Source organism: Xiphophorus maculatus, chromosome 6, assembly GCF_002775205.1.
Source record: "Xiphophorus maculatus strain JP 163 A chromosome 6, X_maculatus-5.0-male, whole genome shotgun sequence".
In the NCBI taxonomy this organism is placed as follows: domain Eukaryota; kingdom Metazoa; phylum Chordata; class Actinopteri; order Cyprinodontiformes; family Poeciliidae; genus Xiphophorus; species Xiphophorus maculatus.
The window spans coordinates 24173305-24191819 of NC_036448.1; the positions used below are offsets into that span (position 1 = coordinate 24173305).

The 18515-nt window shown below is 37.3% G+C and overlaps 1 long non-coding RNA gene across 3 annotated transcripts; it reads right to left on the reverse strand.

The window, feature by feature from the left end:
• Positions 1-912: 912 nt before the first annotated feature.
• Positions 913-17291, reverse strand: LOC111608945. 3 transcript variants are annotated; one of them, XR_002752919.1, is made up of 8 exons: positions 17135-17291; positions 16772-16863; positions 15809-16596; positions 13315-14029; positions 6476-6552; positions 3931-4236; positions 2977-3109; positions 913-2527 (listed from the first exon to the last, which is right to left on the reverse strand). It is a non-coding gene; the product is annotated as an uncharacterized LOC111608945 (long non-coding RNA). The 3 variants fall into 3 exon arrangements; XR_002752918.1 differs by lacking the exon at positions 16772-16863 and having other exon boundaries at positions 15809-16013; positions 16414-16596; positions 17135-17287; XR_002752917.1 differs by lacking the exon at positions 16772-16863 and having other exon boundaries at positions 17135-17289.
• Positions 17292-18515: the final 1224 nt, after the last annotated feature.

Here is an 18515-nt window from a genome sequence, read left to right on the forward strand (position 1 = left end):
ATTTGACCAGTAGTTTAAAAATATTTGATCCCTTCTAACTTTAAGAGGCATTCCTCCCATTTCAACCTGTAACGCTGCTGCTGAAGATGTTTTAAAAGCACCAGTACAAATTCTTAAAGCCTGATGTTGGATAATATTTAACTTATGGAGGTTTGTGTCTGCTGCTGAGTTATAAACTATACATCCATAATCCAAGACTGACCTAATTAACCCCGTATAAATTGCTTTTAATGAATTTCTATCAGCTCCCCACTCTGTTCCAACTAAACACCTCATTATATTTAATACTTTCCTACATTTATCAATTATTTTGTTAATGTGCACACCCCATATCATTCTTTCATCAAACCACATCCCAAGAAATTTAAATTGTTTAACTCTTTCCAAATCCTGACCATATAATTTTAAGTTAATTTTTTCATCAACTCTTTTCCTTGTAAAAAACATTATTTTAGTTTTCTCTACAGAAAGTTTAAAACCCCATTTATATGACCATTTCTCTACAACTGACATTGCTCTCTGAGGAAGTCTAAATTTCTTCCTCTTTCTGCTCCTTCATTGCTCCATCATCAGCAAAAAATGGAAATCCCATTCCAGCCTCTACTTCTTTAAACATTTCATTAACTACCACTGAAAATAATAACGGACTTACTATACTTCCTTGTCCCATTTTCTTTATTCAAACTCTCAGAATAATCCTTCCCTATCTTCACCTGTATTTGTCTTTCTTCAATGCAATGTTTTAATAATGTTTTTACTAACATAACTATTTGTGACAACTGCTGTTGTTTGCAGTTGGTATTAATTTAAAAGAGTACAAATGTTGTCATTATTCTTGACATATATTTGTTTCTCAGTATTATGGCCAATCAATTTATTTACAGTGCAACAGCAAATCATAAAGACTCTACACTTTATTCAGAATGTATTTATTTTGTGTTCTGTAAACAAAAAACAATCCATTATTTTGACATCCCCCCAAATAAATCACAAGTGCTTAAAAAACTTGCCTTGGTGTATAGTGCACTCATTTAAAGATAAGATAAAGGAATGAACCAGTTACTCATTAAAATGAGATACTATCTCATTATTATGAGATAATTTATTTTATCTCTTTTAACAGAGTGGCAGAAACGGGCTCCCATAACTACAGAAAAAAAAAAAAAATTCTAGACGGCAAAATTTAGACCCGTTTTTATTTATTTTTACCGAATGCTTGGGGGACCGAGCTTGTCTAGTCCAGTAAGTGGTGATAAATGTTGGTTTGTCAACCGCCAACAAAACTCAAAAGAAGAAGACAGAGCTGGACATGGCTTCACAAAACTAAAGACTGAGCACTTCAGGAACACTGCAAAAGCATGGAGCCAAAACAGTTGAGCTAAGAAAGGCTGCACTTCACCTGTAGAGCGCCGTGTCGTGATTGTCTGGTTGGTCCGAAACTGTCGCCATCAAATGAACCCGAACCTCAAATTTCGTTTCATCTAGTTCGCTCCTAGACTGGCCATTTCTTCCTGACCAACTCCGCTCAAATAAAATCTCGCTTCCAGCACGGTCTCCTTTACACCTTATTGATCCTTGTTTCTGATCATGTCTGTCATTTTGTTTTTGATTATTCTTTTTAATGTTTATTTAACAGTCTTTATTTTATATAACTGTGGTCTCTTTAGAGATTAGATTTACATTACTAAACTCAAACTTGCACAATGTTTACATTTCATTCTGACAATATTTAAATCATAAATGGTTTTAGACCCAACTCATGAATGTAGCTGGTTTAAGACAAGTTTTACATAAACTTCTGTCTTTCCTTAGCAGGTTACCAAAGTTGAAAAAAAAAATGACTAGAAATTATGTTTGAATTTTATTTATATTTTCTTGAGATTATAGTTTCAGCTTGTGAAAAACCCCTCCAGTTGGTTTTCCTAAGGGCCAATCAGCGAATAGGAGACGCTGTGAATGAAGACATCGATTTTCTGCGCTGTTTTAGAATTGTAGTCTGTAGTTTTAGCAATAGGAAAGGAGGAAGTGAACAAAATCGTTCAGTCCATGTTGGCCACACTTCCAAATATTAAATTAACGTTAAAATTAACAGCAGCCTCGTTCAGATCGGATCTCATCTATTCGCTGTGGAGGACGGTTATCTACAGTGCAGGTTGTTTCGGGTAAGCTTCATAGCGTCGAACTAGCACGTTGCATACATCAAAGGAAAACGTTCAAATTTAAATCCTCAACACAAGAAGCAATAGTTTAGGTTTTCTCTGCGCCACCACAACACCCCACCTGTAACCTGAAGTTACAGGAAAACTAATTCTGCTGTTCACAAGTTGTGGAGAGAGCACTGTAGTGCAGCACAGAGTGACAGTCTGTGGTTTTCTCTGCAGCTTTAAACAGGTGAATCTGCAGCATTTTCCTCGATGTTGTGAGGATCTCCGTTGTCTTGGGTAGGTGGTAGAAGGATCTGGACAATTGGAGAATTTGTTCCAGAGTTTGCAGAGAAGACTACGGCTTCTGTCTGGTCTTGACATTTCTGGGAACAGAAATGTTAAAGTTAACAACAGTCAGTGGCAGCATTGCTAACTAGATTTTCTACATCAGGACAATTCTAGATCTAAGGGAGAAGCAACACATTTAAACCACTTTAGTTAATGTTATAAAATACACTGACTAATAATATTTAGATTTTAAAATGTGAAACAAGGACTGATTTCCTCTAATGAAGCTGTTTACTACTCTGACTTTATGTGTTTAATTACAATTCAAACATAAAAACCTTAAAATAAACCTTGTTTTAGGTGCTGGACTAGTTTCTATAAACACACATGAAAAGACTGAAAATGCTGAACCAAAAATCTCTGAGATCAAATCCGTTCTAAGATGCTGTCATAAAAAACTGATCAATTTAAACATCAAACCTACACAGGTTGGAAGTGGTTAGAAGAAGGTAATATTTATATTGTATTAAATAGATGGACTTACCTTCTTTAAACAGCACCAAACCCAACAGCAGCAATGATGGCAAGAACAGCAGGAGAAACAGCAATAGCAGCAGGAACAGCAATAGCAGCAGGAGAAACAGCAGGAACAGCAACTGTGGAAACCGTATTTTGGTCTGAAAAGATAAAATAAGACAATATAAGAGAATATATCCAACATGATTTGTCGTCTTGATCCAACAAACTTGATGCCAAAGGCTGAATAATCTCCTCAGGATGCAGGCAAGTTCTACAGGGTCCTACTGATAACATACTTATTGGATTTAATTGTGCAAAAGCAGAAACACATTTAAACTTTTAGAGATGTCTAGAGTTTATTAACATCTCAGTTCTAATTTGATCTGTAAACCTCTGGTAGAGAACAGGAAGCTGCTTTATTAAGCAACAATATGATTTCCAGCTGATTGAACCAAAATGCTCTTAAATCCTCGTTTGCTGCGTTTCCATTAGAAATATGTGCAAATCTTTGTTGGTATTCAGCTAATGTCAAAAAATATTAAATAAAAAAATGAAATTAAAATTATGTGAATGAGTTTGTTCAAGCAACAAGTAATTAAAAATCATGACAGAGTCAGATGTAAACAGATACATGAGATTATATTCATAATTCAGCCATCAGAGGAAACGTCGGCATCTTATTCAGGTCTTCAGGTATTTATACAATGTTTTGGGGAAATTGCAATGAAAATTTCCAAAAGAGCTACAAAGTCAAGATGTTCAAATGACAGACGGTGTTTTATGAATTGTGTGATGCTGTCAGAGCTCTGATGGAGCCAGATGGACATTATGGGGGAAAAACAAAAACAAATCAAGAGAAGCTTTAAAGACATTAAGCAACATTAACTTTAACAGCCCTGTTCTGCAGATTACAGGTAAGGAGTTTACATTTCTAAGCAGTTCTTTACAATGTGCATAACTTAAATGTTGAAAAACCTACCTGCAAATGTGACGCTGAAGCACATCACTGCATTATTATGTTTATCTCCTATCACCTTTGCGAAATATAATCCACTGTCTGATGTCTGTGGATTCAGAAACTTCAGCGTTGTTGGTCCAGCAATCTTCACTTTTCCATCGAAAAGCTGCTCCAATTTTGTTTCTCCATACGAATAATGTGTTGCTATGGTCCTATTTAAATGATCAAACCATAAAACCGTAGAATCTCTAGGAAGCTTTTTTACAGGGAAACTAATATTTGATTCTTTTCCAGTTGGAAGAAACTTTTGGATCATCTCAGTGAGACCTGTTGAAACACAACAAATTAATTTTAGGCAAAACAGAAAACAACCAAATTAACTTAAATTAACTTGACTTAAAAAAAATCATATGAAAACATTTTCTGTTTTTGCTTTTTGAGTTAAACTTTAATGCTTCATGAAATAAATTTTAATGTGAGACAATGATGATTTGGCTGTGAAATGATGATTTAATAATAAAGTTCTGTAAACAAACCCGACCCGGTTTAAACTTTTAATTCCCCCTCAACATAATAACTACTTTGTCATCCTTGGTGGCAAGAAATGGCCTTAAGCAATGCAATAATTGTACATGTCTGTTTTCTGTCACTGTGGAGGGATTCTGGTCCACTCTTCATTTATTTCAGCCACATTTAAGGTTTTTCAAGCAACAACAGCCTGTTTAATATCATCCTGCAGTATCTCCAACAAAATAGAAATATCAATCCTTTATTGTCCCACAAAGGGAAAATTCAGGTAGATGCAGAGCAGCATCAGGAATAAAGGTTCACACAAAAGTTATTCAAATGGTTTAAAAACAAGATTTACAACAACAACAATAAAACTGAATTTGATTTGATTTCTGTTAGTCTTGTTCATAAATCAAATTACGGACTCTAATTAAGGAAATTATTAAGGACTCGGCCACTGAAACGCCCTCATTTTGGTTTGGATTTTTAAACCAGAATCCAACCAATTGTGTCCAAAATCATGAAACAGTAAGAACATTTTGTTTTAATTTTCAGAATTAGATGCAAATGAAAACAAAAGTCTCGGGTAGGCCTGTCACGATAGCAAATTTTGCTCAGCGATTAATTGTCTCAAAAATTATTGCAATAAACAATAATATTGTTTGAAGACCTTTTTACACTGATTTAATGGAAATGACGTAATAATCCGTGCGATTTCCTGCCAAAGATAGATACACTTTATTTTCAAAAGAATATTTAACACTGGAAATGATAAACAAAATAAACAAAACAACCAAAAACAAAAATAAAATGGATTCTCAGTCTCCATTAACAAAAAACTCACTTGGAAAAAAAACCTAAACACCATAAAGCCAAAGTGGAAATAAATACTGCATTCAACCAAAAGAGTGCAGATTATGAAGTGTGTATATTATGTTGCCCTTCAGCAATAATTAGATTTAAATAGAGAAGATGGGCACATCGACTACCTGATGCAATAGTTCACACTACATGATTTTTTGCTCCTATTTTTCCCCTTACAACAATCTTAAAACGTTGGCCTTTCTAAGATTGTGTGGTGTGTTATGGTAGATCGTCGTTGCCGCTCTGATTTAAATCAGGTTTTTCCCCAACTGGGCGCTTTAACTCAACCTGTTGAATGTGACAGGCAGCCAATCAGAAAGCGTGGATTCTCCTCCGAGGGGAAATTACATCGGGGAATCGCAAACAGCTGACACGATGCAACCCGAAGTCCAGCGGACATTGGAGATGATATGTGGAAACAACATTAATGTTTATTCAATATGCAAAGAATATAGAAATGACAAGGGGAGGAGTTGGAGCGAAATTGCTACCGCAGTTGATAAACCCGGTAACTTTTCAGCTGTTCTTTTCATTCAGTCAGGACTTTACGCTGACACTAGCCACATGCATTGCAGGTAGATTGTAGTAAAGCATTGATTAATGCCTGGTTTTAAAATTAGTTCACTGAACGTGTAGCCATTATTTTGTGCCCATTGTTGGACACCACATGGCAGGATCGAACCTGATCGAACCGTTATACCTAGGATTTCTGTCGGCTAATGTGTGGTCTGTCAGGTTTTGAAAATGGGCCGACAATCAGCCGACAGCTCGTGTGCGCTGGGCTTTACACTAAGTAAAATGAGGATGGGGGGTCAGTGGAGAGCACCGGAGTTGAGCCTTTTTTCATTCGGTGTCATCAACAGAAAGAGAAAAAGGCCGGAAGAGACGATAATGCCGATAATTAAAATGACATCGATAGTTTTAATTTATCGTACGATTAATCGATTTACCGTTCATCGCGACAGGCCTAGTCTCGGGTAACAACATAACATTCAAGGAGACACTAGATATAAACAAAAACTGTTTGAATCAAATGTTTTTCATTTTTTACTTTGACCCATTTCAGTCCGTTACGAGTTATTTACTGTAGCGAATAGGTATTTAATTACTGTCATCGGCAGCTGATTTCAGAAACTGGACTAAATTGGTGTAAGCTTGAAAAAAAAATACATTAAAATAATTAATCTGTTACCTTGAATTTGTCCAGAGAAGAACAGAAGAAGCGGTAGCAGGTTGATGGGTTTCATCTCGCCCATCAATCCGACTGACCTGATAGATAAAAGACATGTCTTAGTGATGAGACAAAAATATTTTATCACTCACCTAAACAACCAAGAGATAAAAACAGCAGTGGGTCCAATACTTGTTTACCTAATTTACAGTGGGTTGCAAAAGTATTCACACCCCATAAACATTTCCATATTTTGTCACAACTTTTATTCGAAGACAGACAGACAGACACAGACAGACAGATCTTCCTTTGCGGGGACTTTCCGTTCATTTCTACTGCCAAGACTCAGTTCACACCTTGGTCTAAAACCTTTCAGTATTACAATTATTTAAAATATTTAATATAACTTAAAAATTCAAGATGTAGCAAGTGTGTAAAACTGTTTATATTTCACCTCAAATCCATCCTCATTATCTATGTATATTTGTTTTTCTTAGTTATCGAATTGTATTTTATTTTGGCGCAGAAGCTTTTATTTTCTTGTTTCCTGTTTCCTGTCATATCCTGTGTGTTGGCGCTGCCCTCCTTAGCTGCGCTGGGAAGAGGTAAGGGTACAGAGCTGCCTTCTGTTAGTGTATTAAAAATACTCAAAATGCCTAAAAAGTTTGTATGAATGAAGAAAAACCGAGCGAGAAGGACTTTGAGTGGTGCGGGAAAAACAAAACACAGAAATATATCGGATTTGGAAAAGGCGGATTTGGGCATAAACTGGTATGTGAATGGTTCGGTTGGAAATGGAGATAGGAAATGAGTAAGACAAAAAAATCATGGGAGAAAATAAAAAAATAAGAGGAGTGATTTATGGGATCCCTAGATGAAGATCTTGATAAAATTAAGAGAAGAATTGTAGGTGCAAAAGTGAATAACTTGAAGAGACTGTCAAAAACAATAAATGGAGAAAAGGTAGGAAGTTTGTCAATTATCATTGAATTTGAAGAAAAAGAGTTGCCACAAAACATCAAAATAGGATATCTCAGTTTTCAGGTCAGACCTTATATCCCTCCACCACTTCGGTGTTTCAAATATCAAAGGTTTGGACACATAGCAGCAGTTTGCTTTTGTAGTACCAGAATTCAATATAAAAATAGGAAAACGAATTACAGACGGATTATCAGTTTACACAGGAGAAATGTTGGCAATATTATTAGCTTTACAATGGGTAGAAGACATAAAACCATTAAAAACAGTAATTTGTTCAGATTCAAGCTCTGCATTATTAAGTTTAAAATATAATCACTCAGATAGTAGGATGGACATTTTATTAGAAATATTTCATACATTATTCAGAAATCAAAAAATGGGTTTGATAGTTATATTTATATGGGTTCCAGCACATACTGGAGTAAAAGGAAACGAGAGGGCAGATAAAATGGCAAAGAGGGCAATTCAAAATCCTATTAGTTTTACAGTTAAAACAAGTAAATCTGAGGGAAAGAGTATTGTTAAAGAAAAACTGGTGAAAAAATGGCAAAAAAGGTGGGATGAAGAAACAACAGGAAGACGGTTTTATAAAATTCAGAGGATGGTAGGAGAGAGAAGAAATGAAAGACGAAATAGAAAGGAGGAAAGATTGATAACAAGGTTAAGATTTGGACATACAGGACTTAATTATACACTTATTAGAATACAAAATTATACTACTGGCAAATGTGATTACTGTGGAAAATATGAAACAATAGAACATGTTATATTAGAATGTCATAAATATGAAAGAGAGAAAAGATACATGAGGAGAGAGTTTGAATGTATTAAGGAAAAGGTTAATTTATTAGATATTTTGAGGAAGAATTTGGGGAGTAAACGCATACAAATAGTTATTCGATTTTTAAAGAAAACTAAATTATTTCATAGAATTTGATTATAGTAGGTGTGTTTGTGAATGTGTGCATGATATAGGTGGGTAGAATACAAAGTTATGTATAAGTATGTATGCGTGTGTGTGTATATAGACCAAAAGTTTGGACACACCTTTCTAATTCAATGGGTTTTCTTTATTTTCATGACTATTTATAAGGCAATAAATCCCACTTATTAACCTGACAGGGCACACCTATGAAGTGAAAACCATTTCAGGTGACTACCTCTTGAAGCTCATCAAGAAAATGCAGAGTGTGTGCAAAGCAGTAATCACAGCAAAAGGTTGCTACTTTGAAGAAACTAGAATATAAGGGGTATTTTCAGTTGTTTTTCACTTTTTTGTTTAGTGCATATTTCCACATGTGTTATTCATAGTTTTGATGCCTTCAGTGTGAATCTACAATGTCAATAGTCATGAAAATAAAGGAAACTCATTGAATTAAAAGGTGTGTCCAAACTTTTGGTCTGTACTGTATATATATATATATGTATAGGTAGGATTTATTTATTTATTTTATATATTATTATTATTTGTAAGAATGTATATATACTATATATATATATATATATATAAATTCATTCAAATTCATATATACATATATAAATAAATCACGATCATTCAGGATTTTTTTCCGACCACATTTCTTCCTGGAAGACGATGGTTCCCCACCATCCTTCCAGTTTTTAGTGATGCGTTGCACAGTTCTTAACCCAATTCTAGTAGTTTCTGCAATCTCCTTAGATGTTTTCTCTGCTTGATGCATGCCAATGATTTGACCCTTTTTAAACAGACTAAAGTCTTTTCCGCGACCACAGGATGTGTCTTTTGCCATGGTTGTTTAAGAAATGAGGAGTTACTCATTGCATCAGCTGGGGTTAAATAACTTGTTGCCAGCTGAAAGATAATCGCCTATGCAGAACTTATCCAATAGGAGGCTTGTACCTATTTGCTTAGTTAAATCCAGGTGGTGACTTTTTTTTTGGCCAGGCAGTGTGTATATATATATAAATATGAACCACACTCCATACCAGTAAGTGGCGGTAAAAGTTTGTTGCCAACCACCAATAAATCCAAGAAGAAGAAGAAAAAGTATGTTTGCCAAACTCACAAGTTGTTATATATTGTTCCCCAACTGTTTTATGTTTAGCGCAGCACTGTACTGGGTATTTAATTCCCACGTTAGAGACATTTATTGAGTTTACCATGCCAATGTGTTTTTTTTCTTCTTTTGATCGGTTAAAGTGTGTGTGGGAAAGCCAGAGCCCAAGAACTGCTGTGCTGAAAATATTCTTGTTTTAAACAGGTATGTGAGTTGCTTCAAAATGTCATCTGGATGTTAGATTAATGTATTTAGTATATTTTCATATTATAATGGAAAATCCTTTTTGTTATTAATTCAGTTTGAACTATAAAAATTGTAACTAATGGGCAGATTATTTTTGTTCGGGTTTTATTTTAATTGTCTTGACATTTTACTTTATTATTTGTGAACCTCTGAGAGAATTTTGGTTGGTTTTAACACATTCCTGTATGAGTTTGCACCGAGCTGCGCTGGGGAGAGGTGTGTGAGGGAAAGCCAGAGCCCAAAGAACTGCTGTGCTGCAAATATTCTTGTTTTAAACAGAATAAACCTGCCCTACTGCTGCAATACAGCCCAGGGTCCTCGTCTGCTGGTTCCTTTTGCCCATTCCACACAACCCAGAGTACATACAACAGATGAGTCGGATGAGGGAGGCTACAGATCAGTGGTTCTTAACCTTTTTTGAGGTACAGAACCCATCAGTTTCATATGCGTATTCACCAAACCCTTCTTTAGTGATAAATAAAATAATTTTTTTTCCAAATTCAAGACATAGGTATATGTTTTTTTACTGGTGCACAAAATGAGCAATGCATGAACGTCACCTTGCTCAAAGAACAAAACCATGAACTCACAGCAAGTTACAGTATGACTTCATTCTGGCCCCCAAAAAATATTTTGGCCCCATAAAAGAATTTCAGCCCCCAAAAATATTTTTTTACTATTTTACTAATTAAAAATAAATTCGGATTTTTTCAAAGAATAACAATTTTTTTAATAACAATTTTTTTTATTTTATTTCAAATTTAATTAGTTTTTTGTCATTTTGAATCCACAAAATACTTTTTTGGGGCCAGAATAAAGTATTGCACAAATGACATACCTGCAAATCAGTGTGACTTCTGCTGATGTTTTTGGGAGACCAGTTCAGAGAGGCGTTGCTTCACCTTGGCAAGTGCGTCTTCAGAGCAAAGTCTGTTCATTTTCTTCTTTTTTTGCTCGACATATTTAGTATGGATTAAAATATTAAGAAAGAAACCACCCGACGTACAACTACGACAGCCGCTGTTACTGCGTGCACTAAATTCCCCGCAGCCCTGATTGGCCGAGCAATGTAACATGATCCTCTGCAGCAAGCGATGGCCAAGCGGGGCGCGTCATCACGACTTTACACAAGTGTGTCTTTACCTCCGCGGCAGAGGCTCCGCCGAACCCCTGAGACCGACTCATCGAACCCCTGGGGTTCGATCGAACCCAGGTTAAGAACCACTGCTACAGAGGGAGGCCGTGTCCCAGATCCACACTGCTTCGGAAGCAAGAGTGGATAAACGTCAGCTGGTCACCTGAGGTTGCTTGTGACATTAACACGTCTATACAGACTGAATAGTATGACAGAGTCGAACGTGGAATAGTGTTACAGCAACAAAAAACAAATATTTTATAAATTTGTTTTTATGTAAAGAACTGTAAAAAAAAAGAAAGAAAATGACTTGTGTTAAAAATAAGGCAGACGAGGATAAATGTTCGTTGAATGGTATTAACTTCTCTGTGGGGAGAGGGAGAATGATTGAGGCTTTGCCTTTTTTCCCCAGTTCGAAACACTAACGATGCAGGCTCTCCAGCCTTTTGTTCTACACGCGTAGTTGAGAATGTATCTTCTAGTATTGTGCATGATGGTGCGGTCCCGGACGATTCAGCTAGTTCTGACCCACCACTAAATGACCTTGTTACAAGCATTGCATAGCAAGTTGGACAGTCCATAATGGACCGTCTTAAAAGTGAACGTGAAAGTAAAAGTGCTATGGGTCTGCCATCTCAGGGCAGTGTGAGCCAATCACAAGGTGATCCCACTTACCTCAACTTGACTGGGGCAAAGCTAGTACTACAGCCAGATGTCAAAGAACCCCCCATTTTCAGGGGAGATGGATTTGACTAAAACACTGTTGACGAGTGGGAAGAATTAATGAAAATCTATTTCAGAAATGAGGTATGCCTATGGCCGACTTTTATAACACTGTGCCACTAGCAAGAGAAACACCTCTTGCTAGTGGCAAGAGGTGTTTCTCTGGGTACGATTGAACAAGGCAGTTGATGCAGCAGAAGAGGGAAACTTTAATCAGTCTCTTTGAACATACTCTCTCACAGAAGTCAGATTGCAGACAGACAGAACTCACTCAGCCAAGTGCAGAACTCACCCAGCCAAGTGCTGGGTGAGTTCTGTCTGTCTGGGGATCATTCCATCATCTCACACTGCAAACAGAAAGGCTTGTGTGTAGCATGCTTTGAATCAAATCATATTAAGCGAGACTGCCCCAACCGCATTTAAACTAGCTGGCCTGCATGGGATGAGGGGTAGTGTGGGCTCAAAAGAAAAAAAATAACAACCACATTGGCACGGTAATTTCAATAAACGTCACTAACGTGGGAATTAAATACCCAGTACAGTGCTGCGCTAAACATAAAACAGTTGGGGAACAATTGTGAGTTTGGCAAGCATACTGTTTAGGACATTTTGAATATTTTTAATACACAAACAGAAAGCAGCTCTGTACACTTACCTCTCCCCAGGGCAACTCGGAGCGAACTGAGAGCAGGCAAACACACAGAATATGTCGTGGAAACAGGAAACAAGAAACTAAAAGCTTCTCCGCCAAAATAAAATACAATTTGAAAACTAAGAAAAACAAATATACATAGATAATGAGGATGGATTTGAGGTGAAATATAAACAGTTTATCACCAATCTTTTAAAAAGCTTAACCTGCCGATTCCGATTTGACCGATAATTTTTTTGTCTGAAATGTTGCTCAATATAGCAAGAAAGTTGTTCAGTTGGCAACAGTGGGGTAACATGGTGGGCCGGTCTGCCAGTCAAACCTTTATCACTGGAGAGCAAAAGAGAATAGCGGTAGATTCTTAGACCTTTGCCAAGCTAGATAAAATTGGTGAATAAGATCGACTTCACATGTAAAAATCAGCCGATCACTGATCTCCCAAAATTAAGGAAATCGGTGCAGATAAATCAGTGTACCCCTAGTAAATATAGTTTTCAGTTAAGATTTAAACACACCAACAGTTTCTACTGATCTCAGGTTTTCAGGGATAATAGAAACTAATGGCTGCTGCCTTCTGTTTTGAAGAATCGTGGAGAACCAAGACACAGTACATCTAAAGAAATTAGAATATTGCATAAAAGTTTCACTCATTTCAGAAAGTGAAACTCGTATATTATATAAAATTATAATTTTGATGTTTATGACTTATAGATAATAAAAACCCAAAATTTTGTGTCTCAGAAGATTATAGAGCTGTAAAAAATATAATGGAAACTTCTGGCATCACATCCTAATCAGCTAATTAACTCAGAACACCTTTAAACGTCTCTCACTCAGTAGGCTACACCATCATGGAGAAAACTGCTGACTGCACAGAGTCAACGGCTCCCAAAGAGCCACAAAAGGTCATTGCTGGAGAAACTGATCAATGCCAGAGTTCAGCCTTCAAGCATATTGACAGAAAGGGGAAGGAAAAAGTGTACATCTGCAGCAGGAAGAACTGCAGCCCTGAGAGCTTTGTGCTAGACAAGGGCTACAAATCTCACATTCCCTGTGTTAAGCCACCCAGAGACATCAATCGTCTTACCTGGCGAAGGTGAAAAGGAGCTGAACTGTTGAGGTTTGGTCCATAGTCCTTTCTTCACAGGAGAGAAAACTCTGCATTTCATTTTGTAATCAGGGTATCAGGGTCTGAAGAACGGAGAAGCACAGCGTCCATGTTGGTTGAAGTACAGAGTGAAGCTTGAGGTGCCATGTTGTCTCCTGGTTCTGGTCCACTGGGTTTCCTGAAGTCCAGTTTATGCAGAAAATTCTAGAGCGCTTCACGATTCCCTCTGCTGACAAACTGGATGAAGATGCTGGTTTTATTTTCCAGCAGGACTTGGTACCGACCCACACCGCCAAAGGTACCAAATCTGGTTCAGTGTCCATGGAGATCCTGTTCTTGACTGGCCAGCAAATTTCCATGACCTTTAACCCCATGGAGAATCCATTTAGTGTAAGATGAGGTTCTGTCTGAGCTAAACTGGGCTTCTGGTTTAGTCTGTTGCATTGAAGAAGGAACTGAACTGAAAGGTAAACTGAAGTAGTTCAGGAATCTCATCAGGATCCATCTTTGATGTTAAGGTTTTCCAGTCCCATTGGGAAGAGATCCCTGGATCTGACCAAGATCCCACTTCAAGTACCATCCATCCCTCCTGGCCCAGGAACCCATTATCCCCCAGGTGGCGCTCCAGTACTGGTTGAGGAGGAACATCTGGGGATGTTTCACTCCTGGACCTTTCATCTCCGCAGTTTGACGTCTGGAAATAAAAAGAAAATGGATGGATTAACTCTAAATATGAGTCATTGTTAGTGACGACATTAGCTGCGTTTACAAATGTGTGTAAATCTTTGTCTATAATCCACTAAAGCTGAAAAAACACAACTTATCAATTACGAAATCATGAAATCAAAATCTCACATGAATGACTTATTGCAGGAACAAACTTTTTCATGTGTGATTTTGATTTCATGTCTATTGCAGCTATTGTTAATTTGTTTAAGACCGCACACCTCTGATGCTGGCAGAGAAGAGGAACACTGATATTGTTTTAGCTGCAACAAAACTGAACTCCATCCATCTATTTTCTAACACCCTAGTGGGGTTGGGAGGTGCTGCTGCCTCTCTAGCTACGTTCTGGGCGAGAGGCGGGGTCACCCTGGACAGGTCGCCAGTCTGTCACAGGGCAAACCAGAGACAGACAGGACAAACAAACACACTCACACCTAGGGAGAATTTAGAGAGACCAATTAACCTGACAGTCATGTTTTTGGACTGTGGGAGGAACCCGGAGAACCCGGAGAGAATCTACGCATGCACAGGGAGAACATGCAAACTCCATGCAGAAAGACCCTGAGAATCAAACCCAGGACCTTCTTGCTGCAAGGCAACAGTGCTACTAACTGCACCACTGTGCAGCCCCCCAAAATTGACCAATGAGGTTATAAATATATTCTAAAAAAGATGAAAACATTAAATATTAAACAAGGTAATACTTAACTTCCTGTCCAAAGACATTAGTATAAGTATTTAACTGCGTTTTACATGTTTTTTGTTTGTTCTGTACAGCACTTTAGTCCCTTTGGTAAATTAAAGTGCTTCATAAATAAAGCTGGATTGGATTTGGCCATTTCTTTATTAATCCAGTAGATGGCGCTGTTATTCTATCTAACAGAGCCCTGCTTTGCTTTAGCAATGATTTTTGCCATTTCACTTAAATAAACGCGTAAGAAAATTGTTTCAAACTTATTTTCATTTCATGGATGTCCTCAAAGGAGATAAAACTACTCATTTATAAAACTACTTTAAAAAACTGGTAAAATATTCAAACTTGACATCTTTTCACTTTAATATAATTTCACAGTAGATAAAAACTGATTTAATATTTAAGCACACAACTGTTGTATTAAAGTTCTATCTATGTAATAAATTTCTATGTGTTGAAGTTCTATCTATGTAATAAATTTCTATGTGTTAAAGTTATATCTATGTAACAAATTTCTATGTGTTAAAGTTATATTTATGTGACTCTGTAGACCCTTTCAGAAAACTAGGTTAGTGATAAAACTAAAAGTTAAAAGGTACTGTAGTGTAGACAAGGACATATTTGGTTTCATAACGATAGGAAGCCATTAGCCTGAGTCAGGTTACTACTGCATCTTTCTCTGTCCTACATAAATATATTTTTACTTTTCTCTTGTATCTGCAGACGCTGGTTATTCCCAAAGGTTACAGTTTTATCTCGCCTTTGCTTGCAGCAGACACCGTGAAAATAGCTAAAAAGCAGAAAAGTAAAGGATTGTAGTCAAGTTTAACCCATACATTTATAAAAAGGTTCACTGAGAGCCTTTAACACAAATATAAAACAAAATGTATTACATTTCTTTTAAATAAAATAAAACAGATTAATGTTAACAAAAGTGTTCAGGAAAACTTTAAATATGAACAAATAAACCAATGATTGAATAAAAAAAACATATTTTTTATTACAAAACATACTTATGCATATTTATAGTATGAATATGCTTAGGTTTTATACCTCATTCTGTTTTCCAGTGGCGATTATTTTAAAATTTCCCTCCTAATTCTCCAGGATCCCTCGCTGTCTCTTTGTGATCAGCATGGCAAGAACAGGAAGTGCAAATAAAAAAGGCGCGAAAATCCCTCAGTGGAGGATGGAGGCTTTACCAATCGATGCCAGAAGAGGCTTACTAGCCGATTGCTGATTCACAGATCGCAATTTCCTTGAACAAAACGAGACAAACATTAATACATGAAAATTATAACTTTTCAACAACTTTTTACTGTATTTACATTGTTTTTAAGCTTATTCTAACTATTATGAATTAATATTTATTAACCTTTTTTACTAGCAATTCATATTACAAGTTACTTTCAGCTATCCAGGTGGTTGTTGGCAACTGCTGAAAATAACTAATAATGTAGCTTATAATCTAACTTCGTTATTTTCAAATAAATAAATAAAAAAATCAGTAAAGTAACTAAGTTACTTTTTCAAGGTAACTATGCCGCCACTTCTTCTGGAATTACAAAAACAAGGAATTCAGACCAAAGCATTGCAGTTGTACTTTATATGGACTGTAGATGACTGTGTGCGTCTAATAGGCGCTAATTTCAGATTACTTATCGATTGAATCTTCCTCGGTCAGAAGGAATAGGGCAACTCCATCGGTGCAGATTAGAAGGTTTATTGATAGAATAGCAGGTAAATGGGAGATGAAGTCACAGCCGATGATGAGGTGGATACAGCACCGAGGTGCCCGTACTTGGGTGCGAGTGCGTGTGTTTGTATGTGTGTGTGGTTATCTGAAACAGAAAAAACAATGAAGGTACATATTATAAGCCATGTGAGCAAAAGCATCTACACATACAGTAGATCAGGGGTCTCAAACTCCAGTCCTCGAGGGCCGCAGTCCTGCAACTGCGAACTGATCTACACAAGGAGGAGGTAATTAAGCCATTTCATTCCAGTGTTTTGTACCTGTGGCTCATCTAAAAACTGCAGGACTGCGGCACTCGAGACCCCTGCAGTAGACACAGGACGAAAATGGCCCGCAGCACCACAGAAATCCACTGGAGGGCAGCACAACACCACAAATGAACAGACGGTTAAACGCAACAAACATACAAATGACAAAAATAGTCAGAACACATGAAATGAACGGTAATTCCCTCATATACTAATACAATAACAATATATATCTGGCAAAGTATAGTATATAACCTGAGCTATTATAGGTAAACGCCTGCATTGTTGGCAGCCAGAGAAACAGGAGGACGCCCTCAGCTCCTGGGCCAACAACCGACACAAACACAAATATCGGACACGAAACTGCACACTTACATCATAAAAACGCACACAGGTTTCATACACGCGATACCAAAGAAGGATTGATGGTGGATGCCATCCGCGGATGCCACTTCCACGCCACCGAGCCACACAGAAGCACAGAAAAACAACTTGCTCAGCTACGTAAATTTAGAACTACAAAATGAACAGATGCATCTTGGGTAATGAAGTGCCAAAAAACAGGCGGACTTTTAACATGGACCACGGCAGATTGATTTAGATGTGTAGAGGAAGGATTTTTTTTGGGTAACCCTCCAGGGGGTCTTTTGTGGGCTCTAGTGTCCCTATATGACAGTAGGCTGACAGGAAATGGAGGAGGAGAGGGGGGGAAAATGTTGTCGAGTCCGAGAGTCGAACCCACGACGGCCGGCCGCGTCGAGGACTCAAGGGCTCCAAGTATTGGTCGCACTAACCCCTACGCCACCAGGGCATTTAAAAGCAAATGTTCACTTTAAGTTTAGATCAAACAAGCAGTGAAGTTAAAGATTTTAAAAATGTCTGGCATCTTACTTCACATTTTATCTCTCTTTCAGGAAAAGTGTTGTCTGCTCTGAGCCAGTTTAGAAAATGTTCTGTTGTAAATGGACAAGAAATTAAAGTGAGACCTAAAACCACATAACAGTGACAATAACAGTGATTTTGTAAGACGTCTGCAGAGAAGTGATGCCTCTTCTCTTTAGTCATTCAGTCAGTCAGTCCAATTTGCCTGTTGGTACAAAGCGAAAAGACTTCACCGAATATCCAGCATTCCTCACTTCTTTCCTTGAGGAAATTTAAATGTAAGAAGAATTGTACAGTTTTAGAAAACAGTTAGAATTAATAACAGAAAGCATTGCTTTCAATATCTAATATTTGTCTGATTGCTTGTTGTTGTTTCTAATCCTTATTTATGCATCAGGATCTTTGAATGTCATGAAAAGTGCTTTGTAAATAAAATGTATTATTATTATTATTTCAATGTGAGTGTTTGGTCGGACTTCCCAGATAGCAAGCGATGCTAATTCAACACTGAATTATGGTCAAAAAGGTTGAAGTTAAAGTTAAGGTCAACGATTGACGGTGGATCAACCATCAAACAATCATCCGGTTCTTGGAGAGATGCAATTGGATCAATGTTGTATGTTTGAGTCAAACGAGTCATTTCCATCCATCCATCCATCCATCCATCCATCCATCCATCCATCCATCCATCCATCCATCCATCCATCCATCCATCCATCCATCCATCCATCCATCCATCCATCCATCCATCCAACACGTTTGTCTCTACAGAACCGTGAGGGGTGCTGGTGCCAATATCTCCAGAGGTCAATGGGTGAGAGAAGCGGGGTCACCCTGGACAGGTCGCCAGTCATTTCCTTCTGTTTCAAAGATC